General features: G+C 45.6%; 1 long non-coding RNA gene across 1 annotated transcript; it reads left to right on the top strand.

Annotated features, from left to right (window-relative positions):
- Nucleotides 1–3,606: 3,606 nt before the first annotated feature.
- Nucleotides 3,607–22,662, top strand: LOC133085200 (uncharacterized). The gene is made up of 3 exons (XR_009699535.1): nt 3,607–3,648; nt 14,856–14,931; nt 22,619–22,662. It is a non-coding gene; the product is annotated as an uncharacterized LOC133085200 (long non-coding RNA).
- Nucleotides 22,663–23,241: the final 579 nt, after the last annotated feature.

The following is a 23,241-nucleotide window of genomic DNA, read 5'->3' as shown; positions in this document are numbered from 1 at the left end:
CAAGGAGGGCAGTATAAAAACAGGAAAGAAAAGCCATCAGCTTAGAACACTTTATACTGACTAGTTGAAAAAATAAGAAGAGGCCAGCAGCTTCAGCAATTAGGAACACTTGTGCTCTCCCATCAATCAGATTCAGTCAGATGGGCAGAGGGGCTGTTGAGCAGCAAGTGTGGACTCTTCTTTCAAGAAATTTGGCAGTAGAAGAGGAGAGAACTGGAAAAGGTGGGGTCGGGGAGGAAGACCCTTCTGCGGACCAGGATTGCACAGGTTTAATCATTCATTTCATAATCCCTGCAATGCTCAGAGAGGGAAATCATCCCTAACCAGATTATTTATTGGCCCTGGACAGACCATACTTCAGTAGCAACAGTTTTACAACACCTCCCTTTCAACTCAAACTCCCTGGTGGGAGTAATTTTGCAATTACCGCTGGCTGTAAAGTAACCAATCTCTAATATGATGCTAGAATCTTGGAGGTCACCTCATCCAGCCCTCCACTCCATGCAGCAGCAGGAACAGCTCAGACTGGCAAAGGAGCTTGTAGACCCAAAAATCTACAGAAAGCTGTGAGCATTTTCAAAACGGGCCAATCGTATCCAACTTTTGCGTGTTTAATCTGTTCCTTGGCATTACCCATTTTTTCAGCCTTTGAATCAGAAGGGGCTGTCTTAGGAGGAACAATGTTAAAAGCCAAGGGGAAAGGCCAGTTCACTTAGGTCCACAGGTGAAGGGGCCAAGTGGGAGCAAAATCCAGCCCCTGATTCCTTGCCTAGTTCTGTGTCCATCCAGATGGGACACCTTTTTCTAAATGGCACAAAGGAACGTAGGCTAGTGGGGGCTTGCTTATACATTTACGTTGGGAGAAGGGCTGGGGTCCTTCTGAGTGGGTTGAGAGTGGGTGCAGAGCAGCTGTCTCCTCAAGAGAACCCATTTTTTCCTGACGGGGCCCTCTAGCACTCACGGGCCTAGTCCCCAGCAGCCAGGCTCTCTGGCTTTCAGCCCAGGGTTGAGGAGAGGCTGGGATTGCTGGGGCTGAGTGCTCCACAGGCCATGGTGGTCTTGGGTAGACAGGTCGGCTTCCAGAGGAGCACTGGATGAAATAGGGGAAGGAGCCAAGATGATCTGCCGAGTTGTGGGAACAAGCCTTAGGTGTTCAATGTCTGGTGCAAATAGTGTCAACTGCGAAATCTGCGCAAATTGTTTCAAACACAAAATTAAAAAGTCTGAGCTAACCCTCACCCCTGTCCTTGAATGAGCTAGGTGAGAGCAGCCTACAAGAGGTTAAATCATGTGGAAAACCTTATTTTATTTATTTTTTTTAGGAAAAGAAAAGTGATATTTATTTTATTATTTTTTTATAGATCTTTATTGGAGTATAATTGCTTCACAATATTGTGTTAGTTTCTGTTGTACACCAGAGTGAATCAGCCATATGCATACATATGTCCCCATATCCCCTCCCTCTTGCACCTCCCTCCCATCATCCCTATCCCACCCCCTATGAAACCCTTATTTTAAAATGGAGCTACATTTAGTCAAGAACCACTTAATGTAGCGTATGTCTTCAAATCATTGCCATTTTCCAGAGAAAACGTGCTTTAATTCCTTGATGCCAAAGAATGTCAGCTGCATTGTGTAATGAAAGTAGAATAATTGAGCTACTTGTTCATTACAAAGCTCTCCAGCTGAATACCCCAAATTCTTCAGTGGCTGAGTGGGCTTGCAGTGAATTAACAACGTTCCTTCAAAAAAATTTTTTTTTGAGGTAGGACACAATATTTACAATAGAATTTTTTGTGAAGTGCTACTAAATTCTTTTTACTCCAAGAAGGATCAACGCATTATTCTTTGTTGATAATGCCAGGGTGATTCAGAAGGACAAGCAAAACGTTAACCAAGTGTTACACAGAAGTCCAGACAAGCTTTACTCTGGCCACTTTTCTCTCAGTTTCCGCCAGAGATCTTCCTTGACGTTCATTTTCCTAATTTACTGCCCCTTTCTCACAGAGTTCCTGCCAGTTGCCTTGCCTCCAGGTAACTGAAACACCAAATTTTCCCCCATGAGCTGGAGAACCCCATAAAGGCAGAGACCATGTTGTATTTAACATCCCCGCCCTCAAAAGCATGCAGTAGAGTACTTCACGCCTAGGAGGCTCTCAGGAAGGCACTGATGTTGGGTATAGAAAGCTAAGTTTAGGTGAGAGACTGGAATAAAAACGGATAAACGAAGTCCAAACTCAGAAAGACTGATGTCACCGGGTATGACTGACACAGTCTCCACATCTTCGCATTTCCTGGAAAGATTAAATGAAGTGCCAGCTGAGTCAGGGCTGTCTTGTCCCATTCTGGATGGCTTTGGGAAAGCTGGCCGCACAGTCAGTCACAAAGCTCTGGCAGCAATGGGGTTTGGGGAGTGGAGAGAAGAGTGAGAAAAGAGAGAAGGGACACAGTGAAACGTGGCCAGACCAACGAAGGCAGGCGGCAGACAGAAGCATGCTTCCAGGAGTATGGGAGCATTTTAAAGATCACAGATAGGTTGAGTTTGAAGACAAGAGAGAAAAGGCTCCGATTTCAGGAAGTTGCTCCTTGATTTGATTTTTCGGTTGATTCCAGAGAGGTGAGGCTAGAAGCTAGATAGCAGGAAGGTAAGAGGGGCTTGGTGGGAGGGGGGGGACGACGAGATGAAGACCTAAAAGCTGGCAGGGGGGTGCCTATGTCAGACTGGGGCTGGGAAGGGGAGTGGACACTGGAGTTTTATTTTAACAGCAACCCTCTAGGCAGTGGTTATGGCAGAAGTGGCCTTGAGAGAAAGAATCTGAGGAGCAGAGGAAAAGTACATTCTTCCTCTGAAATTGGAAGGAAATAGAAAAGAATGGCTATAGATTTGATTTGCTTCCATGCATCTCCCTCTCCCAGGTCAAGATAGTATACGGGGTAACGGAATGGAAACTGTCACAGTCACTTCTTTGTAGCGTTGGCTGGTCGCTAAAAAGAACAAATGAGCAGTGGTGTGGATCCACTGACCATCAAAGAACACTGTCACCTCTGAACTGGTGATCTCTAGAGCCAATCCATGGACCAGTGTCCTTCCGTGCTAAATGTCTTGCTGAAATATGGACAATGAGGTCCTTTTCTTCATAGAGCTAAATTCAATGTAAAGGACTGTCCTTTATGCTAGATTATATCCTTTTTCCCTTTTTTTGGTATTAAAATGTTCTTTGCTGAACATGAAACAATGATAGTAGATCAGAGTTTGGGTTTTTCCATTAATATCTTTACTTAGCAAAAGAAAAAAATGCTGTTTCTTGTGCGTCCCCCTCTACCGCCGCCATCGTTTATTTTTTTCATACTCCTGTTTGTAAAATAAATTCTTGGGAACCATTGTTCTCAAACTAATGTTTCTATAGCTCTAAAATACAGTACAATTATTTTATATAAAGTATTTCAGAGCACCCAAGGAAAGACATTTTGGGTTTGGTCTCCCGGGAGGATTAACCCCCTCATGCCTGTGCTGCAGTTGAATTGTGAATTGTTTCCTGTTTCACCTTGAAGATGAGTGGGACGTCAAGTCTCTTCGACTCAACTATTTCCAAAAGGACCACGTGATGACTCTTGTGTACACCTCCCTCCAGACACACCAGTGAACAGGTATGTGGTGGGAAAGAAGCTCATGCAGCCCTGAGATCCCAGCCCTTTAGACCTGGAAGGAACTTTAGAGTTCATCTTGTCACCTAATCTGGATTATTCTATGAGGCCCTTTATAAGGGAACAGATTTGCCCAAGGCTGTACAACCAACTAGCAGCAGAGCCAAGATGAGACGCCGAGTCTCCAAACCCCCAACCAGCCCTCACCCATCTCCACCTATTCCTAGCTCAGAATTTTGGCAACCTCCTCTATTCCCAACAGGCAAGCCTCAAGGCCTACAGTGGGAGCCTTGGCCCAGCATGCTAGGCCTACTGGGTGGTATGTGGAGCAGAGTGCCATTTTCTCCTTTGTAATAATGGCTATTTGCCTCAAATGTTTAATGCCTTCCTGATTGTATGACTCAGAGCTGGTGCTGTAGCCTCAGTCCCCTCCCAGGGGGGCTTTTCTTCCAATGACCCAGGGGTCAGTTCGTGGTCCACCTCTGCTTCCACGATTTCAACAAGGCTTTCCTGCAAACGCCTCCACTGCCCTGCTCCCTCCCCCACTTCCCTGTTCAGTGCCCACCCCCAAGAGTGGAATTATGTCTTTCGTGAACCAGACCTCATGGGAATTCCAGTTCTACCGATTGGCACAAAAATTCTCATAGTAGCCTGTGAGGCTGAAAGATCAGGAATTACAAACAAGAACACCTCTAGGGCTGGCAGAGACCTAGCAAAGTTACCTGATACTGTGACTGTAAGGGACATTGTGGACAGTGGCACCATGGGGCCATTAGAATAGGGGAGGATTTGGGCCACTCTGAGAAATGGGGGGAGGACCCAGGAAAGCTTCACAGAGAAGTCATTTGAGCTGGACCTGGAAGAATGAGTTAGAGGCAGAGAGAGGACTTTCCAAATCCAGCTCCCTGCCCCTTGTCATAGAACCAACCTTCCCCAGAGAGCAAAGCAGCAGCTACAGAGGAGACTCTCATTAAGAGCCAGGGAGGAGCTGCCAGCTGGGGTGCAGCTACTGTTTGGGGTAGTGTAGAACCAAATGGTCCTCCCTTACTGATTTGGGTTATGCCCCACCTGATAAAATAAGGTCATCTGTCCACTGACTATAAACTGAGATTTAATGCCCAAATGCCATTAAAGTTACTCTGTATTTTTGGCTTCTTTAATTATCTTTTTTAGAGTTTGTAGAATAATTTGAAATTTTATTGAGCCCATGCCATGAAAAATAAAGTGTAATAAATTAATGTTTTGACTATTACACTGGCAAGTTTAACAAGTTATATTGACATCTCACTATGATTTATGCCCTTGGGTAACGATACAACCACTTCATGGCGCATGTTATAAGGTGTTCAGTTGGAGATGTGTCATGAGCATGTGTTTTCATGTGTATCATGGAAATTAACATAAAGGAATCCAGAAACAGATTCTATCTTTGTGGAAAGAGCATTCACATGGGAATCAGGAAGACTTGGCTTCTTTCCCCAGCTCAGCTCCTGGCACTGTGTCTCATCTCTAACTACCATCCACTTCACTTTCTCATGTGTAGAAGGGAAGCAGTTGCCTAGGGAGGGCAAAAATGGAATAGATGGTTTCTAAGGACTCTTCCAGCTCTGTCATTTCTATGATGAAATTCAAGGAATTCCTTTATTGAACAGTGGTCCAGAACATTCCCTCCATGCCTGTCAATCTTGTGTAACGTTTGCTTCTGAAACCCTGAATCCTTGGCTTTCTCAGGAGCTCTTAGCATTAGTAGTTTGCCGACTCAAAAATTCCTCAACTGCTAATGCTTATCGTCCCACTTTAGCTGTTGCTGAGAAAGAGCCAGCAGGGCTGGGGGAAGTGAGGAAAAGGAGCTGGATCTGGAGCAAAGAATCACCCCTGGGATAATGGATCACTGCTTTTCTTCGAATTAGAAAATGAGGCCTGAGGTGACTGCAAATACGAGGTTGCTCATATGGCTAGCAGGAAGCTAGGAAGTGAGGTGCCCGAGGCCAGGCCCCCATCTGCCAGCTCCAGGCAGGTTTCTGGGAACCAACAAAGGCATTTTCTGGCTCCTTCAGTCCTCTGCCTCAGAAGGCTCCATTCAGAAGCGAGGAACCTTCTGCCAAAACAGAGGACATTTCCTCCTAAGCCCCCCTGTACTCCTTGCCATTGTGGGCGGCATCTTCTGTCTCGTGGCACATGGGCTTCTTGCCATCACCAGGGCTTCCTTTTGATCCCTGGTTTACATGGCTTTCTGTTGAGCAAATAAACACGCACTCGTCCCCGCCCCCAACAAGACAAAGGCGATTCATTCACAGGAGCTGCTGCCCAGCTGATAGGTGTTCTGGCCTCCTTGCAATGCAGCCAGGCATGCTGCTGACCCCAAAGGTGAAAGGCTTTATCAGCCATTCTCATCCCCCGGCTAGCCAGTTGCTACCCAGGATCATACAAGAATTTTGATATTTGCCTTTCCTCCCCTACTCCTGCTTCCACAGCTCTTAGTGGCTCTTAGGACAGAGCTGTTTCCAAAGTGGCCTTTGATCAGGTCAGCTGGAGCCTGGAAAGGATGGGCCATGTGGTCAGGGTTGCCTTGCCGCAGCTGCTTAAATCCTACATCTGCAGACCTGGCTGTGCCTTTGGAAAGACAAGGCCATGAGGAACCCTTTCGGGGTACTTCCCCACATGGAGAGGGAGAGGGAACGAGAAGCCCCTTTGTAGGAATGTAATGGCTGAGAAAACAAGTGCCACCTTTCTGGCTTATCCTGACTTTGGGGCTCAGCAATCTTCCTTTCACTTTTATTTTATGACCTAGCGGGGGAGACAAGACCGTCACTAACATGCTCTCCAGCTTTTAGAGTTTAAGGGAGAGCCCAACCAAATGGTCGCTGAGTCTAGAGGAGGGAACATTGACTTTCCAACTGGACACTCATGAAAGGTTCTAGAGGTGGTGACATTTGAGCTGGGCCAAGAGGAGAGGTAGGATTTCACTCGGCAGAAATGGAGATGGGAGGGCTCTCATTTATGCAGCCGCCTCTGTGTGAAGGCAGGAGAATGCAGAGCCAATCTGAGCAACAGGGAGAGTGGAGAGGCAGCCGATGAGACCACAGACCACACCACCACAAATAAACACGCCCCTCCAGTTTGTCAGTCAGCCCACCTAGGAGTCCTGAGCCCAGTTTGAGTAACACTCTTTAGACTCTCTTCTTCATAGAAATTCACGAAGAGGATTTGGAGGGAGAAGTGACCCCTAAGAAGTCCTTAAAGGGCAGCTCCATGATCTCAACTCAACTTACTCCTTCTCTAGGCGTCTTTGGAATCATTCCAACAAATGTTTGGACTCATCCAACATTTTTCTACGTAAGTTACTGAGTGCTCTATGTTTTACCCCAAGCCACAACTGACAAGAAGGGCTACAAACAGCCTATTAACTTGTCGTTTAGAGCTAAGAGTCTTTAGAAATCATTTTGGTGCTTTTCAAAGTCATCTCCAGGGTGCAATAGAAAGAAGTTTGAGTCACTTGTGACAGCATTGAGTGAAACTGACCCCTTGCTCCCCTGCCAATAGTCAAGGCAGAGAGTTTCAGGAATAAGACCCTAAAGAGACTACTCCCACCATGCCTGCCAGGCCTGCAGCTCTAGAACCTCCTGTGCCAGAGGCCTACAGAGTCTGAGCAGGCGCACCTCCAGCTCCTCCTCTAGCCCTAGCCCTACACTGGGAACCAGCTCCTGCTGCTTTTCCCTCCTACGAGGAATAGCCTTTCCCCTGAATTATATCCATCTTCTGTGCCTTTTTAGTGTATCAAATGATCAGGGCTCCCTGTTAGTGCAACTGTTTTTTTATTTGTTTAAAAAATATAATAAGAAGGACATTCCCTTTAAGAAAATCACCACCCCTAGAAACAGAAAACAATAGTAGGGGACAAACTGAATTGGACACCAATATGATTGAAGGCCAGCAAAGTGTGATCAGAGAAACAGCAGGAAGGAGAAAGAGGCGAAGAGAAGTGAACAGAAAGCTAAGAAAGGAAACCACCTCCCTAAGGAAGATAACGCAGTCAGACCAGGGGCAGGTGGGGATGGCTATCAGAAGAGAAATCAGATCCAAAGAGACCTGCCACATTAAGGCTTGAAGAGGTACTTTGCTTGGGCTTAAAACGGGCACAGGAAAGCTGGACTTTGGAGGCAAACTACAAGGCAGACAGAGGCTGGAAAGACTCAGGACTGAGTTTGGAGGCTGAAAGAATACCAATGTGGGGAAATTCCCAAAGGCAATTTCTCACACTGGACTTGGCCATGTTGCTCCTTGTCATTTGCGTCCTCCTCTCTGATACCCTGAGGTTATTTGCACTATTCTATAGTTCCCACCCTACAAGGGCAGCCACTGAGCATGCACCTGAGGGGGCACAAAGCATCCTTTCCAAATTAGGTCAGTTTAGCCTTTCTGGTCCTGAGTTGACCAGAGGCAGGATTCACCTAATTCTGGGTGCAGGGGCTCAGCTCCAAGGCCAAGGCTCCTCCCACTGAGCTAGGTGTATAAAAGGTCAAGCAGAGAATGAATGTCCCCTTGCCACTCCTGAGGCTTCTCAGGATCAGGGCCACAGGCCTGCATGCTGACCCTACTCTGGCTAACCCACCGTGCCTTCCTTCCTTTTCTTTTCTGGCCATCCAAGACATGATTCTGCTCTCTCAGGCCTGAGTCTTCTGCTCTTTATCGTTTGATTGTCTAGACCTGATTTATCTGTCAGTTTCTTTTCCATAAAGTATCCTTGGGTTGCTTTGTCTTTCCAAGGCTAGGGTTACTGCTGGCTAAATTCAGCCCACTGAGAATGACTAGAATCCTGGAGAAATACTGGTTATGGTTGGGCTTAAAAACAAAAGTCCAAAGGGTGCGATGCCGCGAAAGATTAAGCAAAAATTGTTCTTGAAAGTTGTATAAACATTTTTAAAAGAGTAAAATTTGGGTAACAATTACCCTGCCAAAGAAAAATTTTTACAAGATCCCTTCTGTAATCTCCACAAAATGGTAGAGCTACAATTCTAAAACGGCAACAAAGGGGAAAAGGAAAACTGGATTAAATATTTAAAGTATAGACTTCTTAAACACATTTCCCCTTTTGTATTTTATTATCATCCTGTTGCCCCTTCTTGACTTTTTTTTGTTCGCATCAAGCAACTCATTGCCATCTTCTCCCCACCTTGGGTCAGTTCCAGTCCTCTTCTCACTTCTATCTGCCTACACTTTTCAAAACATGTGCCCATACTGTTTCTGCTGGCAGACATGAGCTAAACATGGACCTGACACTCTTGCAAATTCAAATGAACAGTCCTGAGCATCTTCACTCTTTGGGGTCCCATCTCCCATTCTACTGTGAAGCATCATTGCTCACCTGAGGGCGTTCACTGATGGAGAGACCTTGTCTAGGCCCAAAGGTATGTCACTGGCTCCCCTTCCAAATCACAGACACGTAGGATAACGGTGCTGAGGGTCAGCCTAACCACCCTCAGAGAGCACTTGTCATTCCAACTCTGAGTTCTCAACTTTTAACCATTACTCCCTATAAACAACAACCTATTTTCCTCTGGGCAATATTGGGCAAAATGTTAAAGGAGGCACAGTGTCATCCTTGGTGTCCTCTTTCTAGAGAATATGCCCAGAGTCTCCTGGCCTCTTTCTCACCTTTCTCCAGCTATCCCCCGCTACAGATCACAGTCTTGGACTGAAGGTGTCCATCACCATAACTAGCACCACCTCCAATCTCTGCCTGTGGAAAGTTCCCTCTCAGCCTCCTAGGTCCAGCTCAAATGCGACCTCCTCTGGCAGCCCTTCCTTGATGTCCAGCCTGCATCTTTCTCTCTTCTGAAGCCCCATGACCCTTGGAATGGGCTTTGCTATGGTACTTGGTATTTTCTACCACTAGACAGTAAGCTCCTCGAGGGCAGGATCCATGTCTGATTCATCTCTGGGTCCCCTGCAGGCTGAGCTCAGTGAACCCTTTCTGAGGCATGCAGAAACGGCTAAGGGAGGAGTGAGGCTCTAACCATGGCACAATGTGCTATGCCAGTAGGCTAGGAGGAACTCGGGCCTGGAGTCTACTTCTTCCTAAGGCTGGTCCTTACCCCTCCCCTCTCCTTCTCACTCCCAACCATTCCTAAAGGACCTCTCTGTTTCACTGTCTTCAGCCAACTGTCACTGTGGGACAGAAGCCTCTGGGAAGGCTTCAGCTGTTAACAGCTTAGAATGTTGCTGTTCCCAGAAGTCTCTGCACTGAAGGGAGGGCTGGGAGAGGGGAAGTGGGAGGAGGGTTGAAGGAGGTAAGGATGTGAACCTTCACTTCCCAATGACTCCCCCCTTAGTATTCTGAGTGGCTTTCCTTCTCTTTATGCTTATGCCTTTTAGAAAGATATATGTCCTGGCTCTTAGCAGCCCTTAAATTAATAGTAATCATTCTTAGTATTGTCATTACCAATAAGTCAAGAATAGCAGCAACACAGACATGTAAAACACAGAGCCCACCCCAAATACCTGAGCACTTGGAGGTGCCAAGTAGGAGATACAGATGGATTTTGGTAGGCAGAGTTTCTGGAAAGAAGTTTCTGAAAGGAAGGAGTTTTGAAGTATCTGCCTCCCTGGTGGTGGAAACAGGCTGAGCAAAGACAAGGAGGTGAAAGCAGCAGGTTGTGTGTGCACAGGGAATGGCCAATGACTGAAGAGAGGGCCCTTCTAAGAGACTGACAAGTGGAGCTGGTTAAAGGGCAGGAGGCAGTGGGAGGGGAGAGAGGGGCCAAGCTGAAGGGACACGTCATGACAAATTCAACTTGGAGTTGCAGTTGCATGTGCTGGTGGGTCAGTAAGAAGAAATGTCCCCTAGGAACCTGAAGTTCCCAGGCTGAGAGTGGAGAAGCAGGACCTAGGGTCACAGGTGTGAATGGATCTTGCAAAGCAGCAAGTGTGAGGGAAAGGGCAGGGTTCAGGATGCAGCAAGGTCTCCAAATGGAAAGTGTTGCAGGGTCTCCAAATGGAAAGTGTTGCAGGCTGATGATATAGTAATAGGAGCAGAGCTTCCAGCCCTTCCAAGTTCATCAATTACAGCAGAAAAGTCCAGAAATATAAGGCCGGGGGAGAAAGTACAGGGTGGAGGAGGAGAAGGTTGTTAGAAACCTGCAGTGTGCTCTATGGGCAACTTTATTTAAAATAAATATTGACATTTTATTTAGTGATTTCAAAGATTAATATCTTCATTGCTCTTCTGGATTGGGAGATATATTGAGGGCTCAATAAATATTGAGTTGAACTTCCCACTTGGCCCTCTCCCTGGTGCTAGGTTTGCATAAGTGTATCCCTTGTCTTGGGGGTGTTGTGGAAACCTTTGCTTTCTCCCCGTTCTTCTCCCTTTAGCTGCCAGCCAGGCAGTAAATCTTGCCAAATAAAGTCAACTTTACATGACTTATGCTTCTCCTCCACCCACTATCACTAAGCCAATGATTGCTGCAAAATCTTGAAGGGAGACAGCAGTCCTTTGCAGGAGTAAAACTCTCTCCCTATTTTTTTCCATCCCAAGTCATGTTAAAATGGTTTTCAGTGGATAGTGAGATGATGAGGGATGTTTATTTTCTTTAAATTTTATGCATTTTCCAAATATTACTTTGATAGTTAATTTTTTTGTTTTGAAAGAAGAAAAGTAGATTGGACAGGATGGAGTTATCACTCTTAGAAAGTCTTCCAAGAGAATCTCCATAAGCCATGGAATTCCCAGTGACATGACAATACCTCTGTTTCCTTCAAGAGAAAATTCTTAACATAATATTCAAGGTTTTTATTTTTAAAAAGATGCATGAGCATAAACTCTACAAGGTAAGCTTTAGGGTTGCACTTCAAAATAGATAGTTTACTACGGCCCCCCCCACCCCCATGGCTGCTTCTCTTCCTTTCAATGTAGGACATCACCCATGAGTATCAACTCTTCAATGCATTATAGGAAAATGTGATTTTGGAAGGTTCCTAAGAATAGAATTGTGAGGGCATAACCTATGTCATATGGCTAGCAGGGAAACTCAGCTAGCAGGGAAAACAGTCATATGGCTAGGACTGTCTCAAAAACAAATTCAGCCAATACAAACTTAACATGTGAACACAGGTGCTGCTCACTGGCCTCCACTGCTGCCTTGACACCCCCATGCTCTGGGCCAGCTGACGACTCCCTCTGTGTCCCCACATACTCTCTGCTGGCCTGCTGCTGGACCTTCCATTCATTGATCCAACCTTTACTGAGCACCTGGTACGTGTCTTTGGCCCTGAGGTGACGGAATGGACATGACAGATCCCTGCCATGAAGAGACACACGGCCAAGAGGAGAGGCAGTTGTGCCAAGGTCACAGTATGACAAATGACTGTGGTCACAGAGGTCCATCCAGGATGTTAGGGAGCACAGCTCCCAATTCTGCTTGGGTGAAGGTGATGGGGAAGAAAAAAGGGAAGGTGGTCACAAAGGAGGGGACACTTGCATTGATTCACCAGGCACACTGCGGAAGTGGCTATGAGAGAGGAGCTGGGAGGTGATGAACCAGAGAGGAAAGCCAAGGCAGACCACATCAAGAGAAAGGCTCGGGAATGACAGTTATCTGGATCCTATTCTGCCAAAATGTGAAATGGAAGACTGAGCCACATTGACCTAGGACAGGAGGGAAGGAGATGTGGTAGGCGGAATTCTAAGGTGGCCCCCAAGATTCCAGCCCCCTGGTGCACATGGCTGTGTAAGCCCCCACCCCTTGAGAATGAGCAGGACTTACGAATATGATGTAATTTCACTCTCGTGATTGTTACCTTATATAGCAAAAGGGATTTGTAAATGAAATCAATGACCCTAATCAGGTGACTTTGAGATAATTTAAAGGGAGATTACTCTGGGTGGGCCTGAACTAACCAGGTGAACCCTTTAAAAGAGTTCAGGCCTTCAGAGAAGTCAGAATGATTTCAAGCAGCAGAGATGCTCTTCTGTTGACCTTGAAGAAGCAATGTGCCATGTTGTGGAGAGGGCCACATGACAGGGAATGGCAGGTGGCCTCTAGGAGCTGGAACTGACTTCTACCAACAAGCAGTGAGCTTGGAAGAGAGCCCTAAGCCTCAGATGAGACTGCAGCCCCAGCCAACACCTTGATTTCAGTCTGAGCAGTGGACCCAGCTAACCCATACTTGGACTCCAGACCCACGTGAGATAAATTTATATTGTTTTAAGCCACTAAGTTTGTGGTAATTTGTTACATAGCAATAGAAAACTAGTACAGTCAGTAAAGGAGGGAGTAAATGTTGAGGACAGAGGATGTAAGATCTGGAGTCCTTTGAGAAGCTCGGAAGCAAGAGAGCATCCTGGCCAGCTGGAGTCATTCAGTGAGAGGTGCTGAAATATAAAATCAAGCAAAGAAGACTTGCCCTCCTCCTAAGGATCCCTACGGTAGGGATTAAATCCACGTCTTTCCTTCTCAAGAGGAATGCTCAGGGGAGTGGTGCTGGCTACAGGTCTGTGAGTTCTCCCACCCAACAGGAGACTGGTATAGAGAAGAGAATCCGCAGATGAAATTTACACTCTGGGGAGGTGTCAACAGTGGGTTTCCGTCAAAGGCAAATCCTTCACTTTTGTCCCTTGAAACATGGCAAGTTTCTTCCCTGAAATTTAGTCGTTTCCTAGAACTTTCTTTCATGTTGTTACTTGCTACCGAAGGCACAAAAACAAGCTCCACCATTTTGTGGTGCATTTTCAATTCTTTTAGAATATTGAAAAAAAAAAGCACAGCCATTTTATTTTTTCCCCCAGAAGAGCCAATATTTGTTTTTTCTTTCTTCTTCTTTTTTAAAAAAATTTTGCAAGGGTCACTCCAGTTTCTTTTGAACTGGTGAATCATTTCAATATTTGAATCATTTTAAAGGGTTCAGATGGACTATTTTTTTAATATTGGAAATAATTAGAGGTTATATAATATGCACAGGAAGGACAAATAGCTTTAAAAAGAAAACCCTCCATCTCTTTTTCTTCTACCATCTCAGGGGCCCTAAGTCTCCACTAAAAACAATAAAACATTTAAAATGATAAAGTTATCTTTAAATGAAATTTCAAAGCTCTAGTAGATTGTGCAGTAGAATATTAAGTGCCTATTTTGTGAGAAAAGTATGGCACAGTGCTGCTGTCACATCCCCACATGGAAACAAATTACAGACATAACAATACAGGATAATTATATGTGGCACGAGGAGTCCAGACAAAGGTGCAATTGCAGAGGAGGGGGAAATTGCCTAGAGACCAGGTGACTAGCCTTGAGCCCATATTTGAAGGAAGGGTAATCTCCCATCAGTGATGAGGACTGAGAAGGGGGGTGGGGTGCTGGCATGGGGCAGGAAAAAGTTGGGAAGGTTGGAGGAGTCTAGGCATATTTGTGTAGCAATAAGTGAACCAGTTGTGTTGAAGGTGGAATTCACAGCAGGAAGTAGAGATGTTTGGAAAAGCAAGCAGCTGCGGAAGGTTTTGATTATTGAGTCTAGATCTTTCCTGTATGCAGTGGAAAGCCACTAAAGTCGTTTGGATCCATCAAAAGCAAATGTTTTATGAAAATCCATGGTTGGTTGTGTTTGTCTGGATTGGTGGCAGGGAGACTGTTGGGAGTTTATGGTGAAAGTGATAAGGACCCAGCCAAGGCAGTGGCAAGGAGAGGAGAAGATGGCATTCAAAATATGAATACACAAAAAAATCAAAAGGACATGGTACCTCTCTAGGGAATCTGTTGACATCAGAAGCCTTCAAAGGTTTTGGCTGGGACCCTGTATTTTGGTGTGGTCCAGTGGTCTCGGGCAATCTTTCTTTCTCTTTCCAGAGAAATATAATCATATGTGGTCTTACTCTGACGTTTTTACAGAATTAGCTCATGACTAATTGAGAACTACAGGGATTAAAAATTAGTCACATCTGGAACAGAGCATTGTAATGGTGTAAAAGGCTGCTTGCTCTGGGGCAAGTGTGAGCCAACTTTTAAAGACGCTTTTTGGGTGCAAATTGATGCTAAGAGATGCTGCTTGGGCCCCAAGTTTCCATAGGCTTCCACATATCTTCTTACTTGGCTCCCTGCTAAGCTGTCAGTTTCTGGGTTGCCTGAGTTTCCTCCTCGAGAAATGTGTGTGATTCATCCTAATGCTAGTCTCATTTTCACCGCTGCCATTTTGATGTTGTTCTTGTCTCTACTCTTCAGCAGTCATGAAACTGAACGCAGTCGCCCAGTGCCTCGTACCTGGATTCTAGTGAAATGAAGGATGGAGACACTAAGGGTAAGAGCTAATTAACTACTGAGCACCAATAGTGTACTAGGTCCTCTGCTAGAAACTAATGAATGTAAAGTGCTTAGCACAGTGCCTGCTACAGTTGCAGCTCAATCAATGTTCATTTCTTTTCTCCTTGTTATTAAATTATAAAGAGGGCATGAGATGGTGAGAGAAAAGGAGCCAGAAGGGAGATGGGCAAGGAGAAGCCCTGTCTGGTCTGCAATGCAACATGCAGGTAGCCCCGACCCTCCTGGAGCAGGAGGAGAAGCTGCTCTTCACTGACCAGTTAGGAAGGAGAGAAGCCTTCCACCTCAAAGCTCTTAGCTCCCCTCTGAGCCAGGGCCAGCATTGAGGCCTGGGGGGAACTAGGAGGGATAACCCTGCTCCTCTGCTGCTTCTGAGTAATGGGGAACAGTCTTCTATCCCCAAATCACCCTCCTGGTCAGAGGAAAGTGTCTTGGAAAATGATCCCTCCCTTAACTTAGCTTTTCTTCCTTTGTATCATGGTCAGTTTCTGATGATTTTATTTTTTTAAAGAGGGGGATTAACACTTACTTGAATTATGATCAAAGGAGATCTAGTTCTGGAGAACCTGGGACCTGGCTTCCTAGTGGACTTCTTCCTCTCTTGTGAGCCTCCAGATCCCACTGTCAGGGGCAGGGTCTCTTTTCCCCAAAGTCCTCCTCAAAATGACACACTTGTCACACAGCAGACTGCTATGGCTCTAGTGGTATGAGAAGGGAACATAGTTAGACCCTAAAGTCTTAGATGCTGACGCAGTGGAGAAAACAGAACCCATACTCAGGAGACCTGGGTTCTAGTCTATGTTTTGCTGTTAAGACCTTGAGAAAATCATGTCACCCTTTGAGTCGCAGTCTCCTTATGTACCATAGGAACCACAAAGCTTATCACAAAGTCTTGCTGGATTGTGGTGAGAATGGCAAGACAATTGACACACAGAGCACCCTTGCTGACTTATGGCACCTACTTGTGCTAGTTAAATGGCTGACCCCTGTTCTTCCTCCCATTTTTATCTCCTTTCCCAGATTCAACACTCTGGCCTACTTTGATGTAGAAAGAGAAGGTAAATGCTTTCAAATAGAAAAGGCCGCAGAGGTGGAGTGAGGGAGATAGTTTATCTCCCTTATGAAGGATTATCTCCTTGGCAGGTGGCCACAGCTTCTCCCACTCTTATTTTTTTAAATATCAGATTCCATTCTTTTTCCATTTCAAGTGCCACTCTGGACACTCTCCAATGTCTTCACTTCCCTTTTGAGTTCTGGAACCCCAAACCAGGTTGTGTTCTCTAAGACTATATATAGTAGGCAAGAAGACTGCTACACAGAGTAATCTTGGCATTTTGTAGAGTTCACAAAACTAAAAGTAGTACTTTATATACTGTTTGGTAGAAGTGCTTTGTGGTTTGTTGCCCTCAGAGGAGAGAGGCAATATAGATCTTTTCTAGAAAGACAAAGCCCCAGAGCTGGGCTGGGAAATGCTCTCTGACAATGTGTTGTGGTTTGGGGGCTCACAAGAGACCTTGAGAAAGATCTCAAGCTTGGGTCCTAAATTTCTAGTCCAAATTCCTGTTATTCTACTGGACTGTGAGCTCATTGAGGGCAGGGACCATATTTTAGCCATTTTTGTATCCCCAGGATATAGCACATAGGGGCATACAATACATCTTTGCTGAGTGAACATCTATATCAAGCATCTACCCAAATAAGGCAGAAAACTTGGAGCCATAGACTCCTGGGAGCTGGCACCACCAGACTAGGGTATATAGGATCCCCAAACACAGGTTCTATCAGTGGGCTGCTGCCAGTAACACTTTGGGGAGCACCAACCAAAAGAGAAGGATTCCAAGTGTGTTGCTAGACTTCTGGTTCCAACCAAATGAAGGAGGCATGCTGCACTCTGTCTCTCCCACTGATTACAACTAAACACTCTGAACAACAACAACAACAAAGACAACTAACTGAGGACTTTGAACAGTAAATAAAGCAGGGGGATTGGGGAAAAAAATCAAAATATGATGAATGACCAATATGGTAGCAGCAAGTTTCCTGGGATTTTTCTCCTGGATTTGACCTGTCCGTGACTACTGTACAGAGTTATGAAACTGCATGGCAGTCATGTACAGCAACAACTCCAAGAAACAGCCCATTTTTCTGGCCAAATGACCTGGAAGATTGGACCCTACAAGCCAGAGAGTGTGGACAAAACCCTGTTCTTTTTTCTCATGTTTTTTATCTTTTAGTTCAGCTTTAAGGCCATAGGTAGCCCCCAGACTGCACTGCCACCATGCTAGCAGCTCAGGTACCTAAAATCCCTGAGAGAAAACCTATAACTCTGGATAGAGGAACTCAGAAAAATTCACATAACCCTATTATGTAAAGAGTATGAGGGTAGTTCTTATTTTTTTTTGTCTTGTCACTTTGTACTGATTTCAAGAGGACCCAGAGTCTCATTACATACCATACAAAATGTCCAGGTTACAATCTAAAATTATCCAATGTGATAAGCAGAAAAATCTGACCAGTTATCAAGGAAAAGATATGATAATGTTGGAATTACTAGGAGAATAATGTCCATCCTGGAAGCCTCAGAGAAGGAGAAGGGGGATGAGGGTGGGTTATGCTTAAACCTAAATCTAACCCTAACACCACAGCCTATAACCCTAACCCCTAACCTATAACCCTAAACCTAACAACCCTAACCTTGGACTCTAGACCCTCGATCCTGACACCTAAACTCTAATCTCTGACCCTGACCCTTTAACCATCACCCTCTATCCTGACTCTCCAACCCTGACCATAATCCTAACCCTAACCCTGACCCCTAAGCCCTGACACTGACTCTGACCACAGACCTAAACCCTAGCAAAGTGGATACCGAGGGATGTCTCTATAATCTCTCAAATAAACCAAGGGAATAAATCTTTATCACCTTACATTCAGTAATAGTTTCTTAGATCTGACACGAAAGTACAAGCAATGAAAGAAAAAAATAGATACACAGGATTTCCTCAAAGCTGAAAACTTTATCATCAAAAATGCTATCCAGAAAGTGAAAAGACAGCCCACAGAATGGAAGGAAATGTTTGCACATTTTATATCTAATAAAAGTCTATTTTTAGAATATATCAAGAAACTTACCAGGGACTTCCCAGTTCCTATGTAGACTTTTTCTATTAAAAAAATTATAACATTATTTATCAAAACCTAATGCTATGAAACAAGAGACCATTATCCTGCCAAGAGTTTTGCACCTTTTGTAATGGTGCAAATGACTGAAATGGAGATGCTCACAGAACCAAAAATGGAGTTTCAAAGCAACCAAAATGGAGGTTGGCTTTCCCCAGCAGCTTCCTACAGAAACTTTCAAGCACCATGGGAAGCCTGGAATTCATTGCAAAGGAAAGGAAGCTCTATAGAAAACTTTCACTCCCAGTAAACTCGTTTCAAATGTCATCATATTTTTCAGATGCTAAGGAATGGAATGGAATGCCCTCATTGCCTTGGATTCCTAGTGTAATGTCGTCTGTCAGAATACATTAATCCCCTATGTCTGTAAACACGATAATAACTACCACTTGTGTAGCATCTTACAGTTAACAGAGTAGTTCTCATTTCACGCATTTTCTCATTTCATCCTCCCAACCACTATCTTCCCAGGTAGATGAGAGCAATCACCTCCTGTTTTCTCAGAGTAAATAGTCTGAGAGAGGTTGAGAATTTTACCCCAGACCACCCAGCACTAAGCTGGAGAAAGCGCCAACTGTTCTGGCATCCAGTTCTGTCCTCTTTTCCCACCACCAAGAACCAGAAGCCCTGGGCAATGCCAGAGCCAAGCTGTGAGCTACAGCTACTGGGCGCAGGGCCAGTTACCCCACTTTAGAAGGGTAGGATGTAGTAGATTAGATCCTCTCAGTTCATTCCTCCCGAGAAGAACACAGTGTTGAGAGTCAGCTCCAAGATGCTCTGTCCCTTTCACATTCCCTCATTTGCCCTCCAGCCAGGCTGCTTGGCTGGAGAGGCTCTCTGGTATTAGACAGAAAAGTTCTCCATCCCCACACCCTGTGTATGAAGGCTCTTTTGAAAAAGTCTTCTCTTCTGTCCCTCCAGTGCCTGTGAACGTGCTTGGCTTTAAGTCAAGTAGGCTTGGGGACTGGTGGTTGTTTCTTCAGGTTTTGCCATTGAGGAGCTTTGAAGGGCTTTGCTGCATGGCCTTCACATCTGCTTCCACTCGGCTCTCCTCTCCAAGGAATTCTGTCCCCTCACATTCCTGCACATTCATTCAGCCTCCATGCTGCATTGATGTGCCCAGAGGTCTTCTTTCCCTCCCTGCATGAGCCATTTTCAGCTCATTTATTCACACATTGCCTCCATTTTCAAGAAAAATACAAAGTAGTCTCTTTGAGTGTGATAACTCTGAGTCATTGCATAGTGTCATCATTTCAAAACAAAAAGAAGTCAAAATGTGGGTGGGTTCATTCCCTGGCAAGGGAATAGGCCTTCTCTTCTTTGTTTTACCCTTAATGACTCATTCAACCTGAATCAAAGCTGAGTAGTCTTGGCCTTGGAACAGGAGGCTGGGGGTAGGAGGAGCAGAGGATAGGCATCCTGTAAGCTGGGGTCGTGGGCCCAAACCCCAGGAACCATGTCCATGAGGCATGAAGAGGGCAGAAGGGACTGAGAAAACAGAGTGGTAGGGTGGTGCCATGCAAAGCCCTCGCTCATCTCTGGTCCTGGTTCTTCCCTCTATAAAAACTTCAAAAGGCTCACATGAGTGGGTTGGGAAAGGACAGGGCACATGACTCCACTGTAACTATTTCCCTGAATCACTGTGCTTTCCTACCGGGGCATTGGAGTCTTGATTCAGGAAAGGAGGTTTGACCCTCACCTGTTTAGGCACCTGGAGAGGTGGAGAGAGGAGGCTTTGGTGACAGACTTAGGTCTGGATCCCACCTCTGCTACTTCCTGGCTGTGTGACCTTGGAATAAGTACTTAACCTCTCTGAGTCTCAGTTTTCTCATTTGTAAAAAGAGATTAGTAGTACTTATCTTGTTAAGTCCTTGTGAGGATAAAATGTAACATTTTCGAAGTGCCTAGCACAATGCTGCTGAAATTATCTCCAAGACTTCCCTGGCTCACATACAGGATGTGTAGGGCAGCGGACAGGTTGGCTTGTTGTCCTTGGATAGCCATTTAATCTCCCTCAGTTTCTTCTTCGGTAAGATGGGATAACATGTGCTTCGCAAAAGGATTGTGAGCATTAGAAATGAAGGCATGGGGGCTTCCCTGGTGGCGCAGTGGTTGAGAGTCTGCCTGCCAATGCAGGGGACACGGGTTCGAGCCCTGGTCTGGGAAGATCCCGCATGCCGCGGAGCAACTAGGCCCGTGAGCCACAACTACTGAGCCTGCGCGTCTGGAGCCTGTGCTCTGCAATAAGAGAGGCCCGCGCACCGCGATGAAGAGTGGCCCCCGCTTGCCGCAACTAGAGAAAGCCCTCGCACAGAAACGAAGACCCAACACAGCCAAAAATAAATAAATAAATAAATATTAAAAAAAAAAAAAAAAAAAAGAAATGAAGGCATGAAGAGTCCAGCACAGCTCCAGGGCACTGTGGCTCCTTAAGTGGTACTGCTGGTCAATTGGAGGTTATAATTATTTACCTTATAGGTCGCTGTCAGGGGCCAATGCCCCGAGAAAGGGGTCCCTAGGAAGATTGCAGCAGTCCTTAGATCAGAGGCAATGTCAGAGACTGGAGGCTGGACCAAGACAGAAGACGCCAGCAGGTTTTGAGCCAGAGAACGTGGGATCAGGGGGCCATCAGCTGGAGCCAGTACCCAGAGGTGTGGGGCAGGGTGGTCAGACAGGGCATGATGCCTGGCAGGACACTTGCCCCCTAGGGCCAGAGAGGCTGCTGCACACGCCCGGTTACGCAGCTGTGTCTTCCACAGTCTTGGGCTCAAGAAGTCTTTCTGCTGGGTCCACAGTCTTGGGCTCAAGAAGTCTTTCTGCTGGGTCCACAGGCCTCACTCACAATGCAGGCTGCCAGGCAGGGTTCTGCAGGGGTCAAGAAATTGTAAAGCAGCACCCTGGTATAGCAGCTCTAAACATGGGGACCTGGGTCACTGCAAAAGACCCACAAGCATAAAAGCATTCCTTTGGGGGAAGGAGGACCTTTTGTCTTTTTCCTGGTGGAAGCTGAGATCTGTGGGGTTTTGGTCATGCTGGGCTGTCTAGTGGTCCACAGACCCCTTGAGGTTCCAACACAAATGGCCTTGGGATACACGAAGAACTCTGTACCACTCTGAAAGAGCAATGAGATTCATCTCCCCAGTCCCTCCTTTCAGCAAAAGTTTTAGTTGCACCCCCTGGAGAACCAGCTCTTTGTGGCTTTCCCAAGAAAATGACAACCAAACCATCTGCTAAAAAGTCACACACCGTTCTGCCTCAGTACTCCTATTTGCATCATTGTTCAGCCTGTAATGTCCTCTCCATTCACCAAAATCCTACCCATACACAAGGCCCAGCTCCAATCTCAACTCTTCCAGGAAGCCCTCTAATATCTTTCCAGCCCACAGCAATTATCCCTTCCTTAAAACACACGGATCATGCCGCCATTTTCTTTCTGGATAGCTCTTATTCCATGGCTTTGTTTCTTAACATCTGTCTGTGTTATTTTAACATTTTTCCTTATGAATGTTAGTTTCCTCTGTCTTTCTAGTTCCTTGCTTCCAACTAGTCACCAAAGACTGTCGGTTGTACCTCTCAGCGATATCTCAAATCCATCAACTTCTGTCTACCTCTCAGGGCCTTTTTCTGGTTCAGGCCACCAGCACTGCAACAGCCTCCTAAGTGGTCTCCCCACATCTAGACCTGCCCCTCCAATCCATTCTCTACCCTGAGGCTAGAGGACTCTTTCTAAAATACAAATATGCCTCAAGCATTTTATCCCACTAGCCTCAAGATAAAATATAAACTCTCCAACAGGCCTTTCAAAGTCCTGCCCACCTTTCCAGTCACATTTCTCAACATTCCCCACGCCTCTCTTCCACCATGGTCACCAAGGCCTGTCCCACTCTGGTCATGATAAAGCCCTCTCAGCTCCTCACACGCACACTCCTTTGGACATTATATCTGGAGTACTCTTCCTTTCCACCCTCCGTGCCCCTCACACAGCACTCCCTTGGCCTACACATCCTCAGTCTTCAGGTCTCCACTTCAATGTTATCTCACCCACTAAGCCTTGACCCTACCCCCAACACCCTAGTCCAGGTGACATACCTGGAGTACCTTGTCCCCTCCCATCAGGGCACTTTTAATTCCATATTGTAGTTACCTGTTTACTGGTCTCTGTCCTCCACTGGACTATAAGCGATTTCAGAGCAGGAAGCATGTCTGCTTCTACAGTTCACTGTTGTATCCCCAGTGCTGCACCCAGTGTCTACATCTAGTAGATGCTCAATAAATAATGTTTTAATGAATGAATGAAAAGAAGAATGAATCTGTACATCCACATCTTCAAGGGCAGCAACCATTTCTTATGCTTCTTTTCAGGACCTCGTTCAGGACCCTGTGCATTCTAGGTACAAAGGAAAGGAGGTAATTATTTGCTGTGAGCAAAAAAGCCTCATTATTTAAATAGCACGCTCCTCTATTTCTTGATGTTTCCCTCTCTCCAGATGGAAGGCTTTTTGAACTGCACACCAGCAGGGATGCAGCTGACAACATGGTGACCTAGATCTGCCTACAGGGGAGCTGGACAAGCAGCGTCCCCAGCCAGGATTGGGAGACCCACAGAATTCAAGGCCTCCAGAACCTGAATGGGCCACTCATCACAGAGGAGCAGAAAAACCCTTGATAGAGTCCAGAAACTCAAGTATTAGTCCTAGCTCCTTCATTAGTCACGGGACAATGGGCAAATTACTTAGCCTCTCTGGAGTTCAGTTTCCTCATTCGTAAAATGTGGTAAGGGAGAAGGGCCAAAATGTATCTTCACTTATAGCTCTGAATTGTCATTCTATGAAAAAACATGTCACCACATTCCCACCAGAGGTGAAGAAGAATTGGGCTGTTTCCAACCTAAAGATCAGGACACCAGTACCATTTCGAACAAGGTAAGTATTTTGTAATCATAATCTCATCCATTGTATGAGACTTTAAACTTGGTAGTGCGTTTGCATAATTTTTATTCTTTTAATAACTGTGGCAGAGGTAACCATATGGGTATGTCAGTATCTCTTCTCTCCCTTTTCCCTATCAATTTTATTAGAAATAGCAATATGCTCAGTTAAAAAGTATATTC

This window comes from Eubalaena glacialis, chromosome 2 (assembly GCF_028564815.1).
Source record: "Eubalaena glacialis isolate mEubGla1 chromosome 2, mEubGla1.1.hap2.+ XY, whole genome shotgun sequence".
Classification (NCBI taxonomy): Eukaryota; Metazoa; Chordata; class Mammalia; order Artiodactyla; family Balaenidae; genus Eubalaena; species Eubalaena glacialis.
Note: the sequence above shows the minus strand (reverse complement) of the source record. Positions and strands in the feature narration are given on the sequence as shown.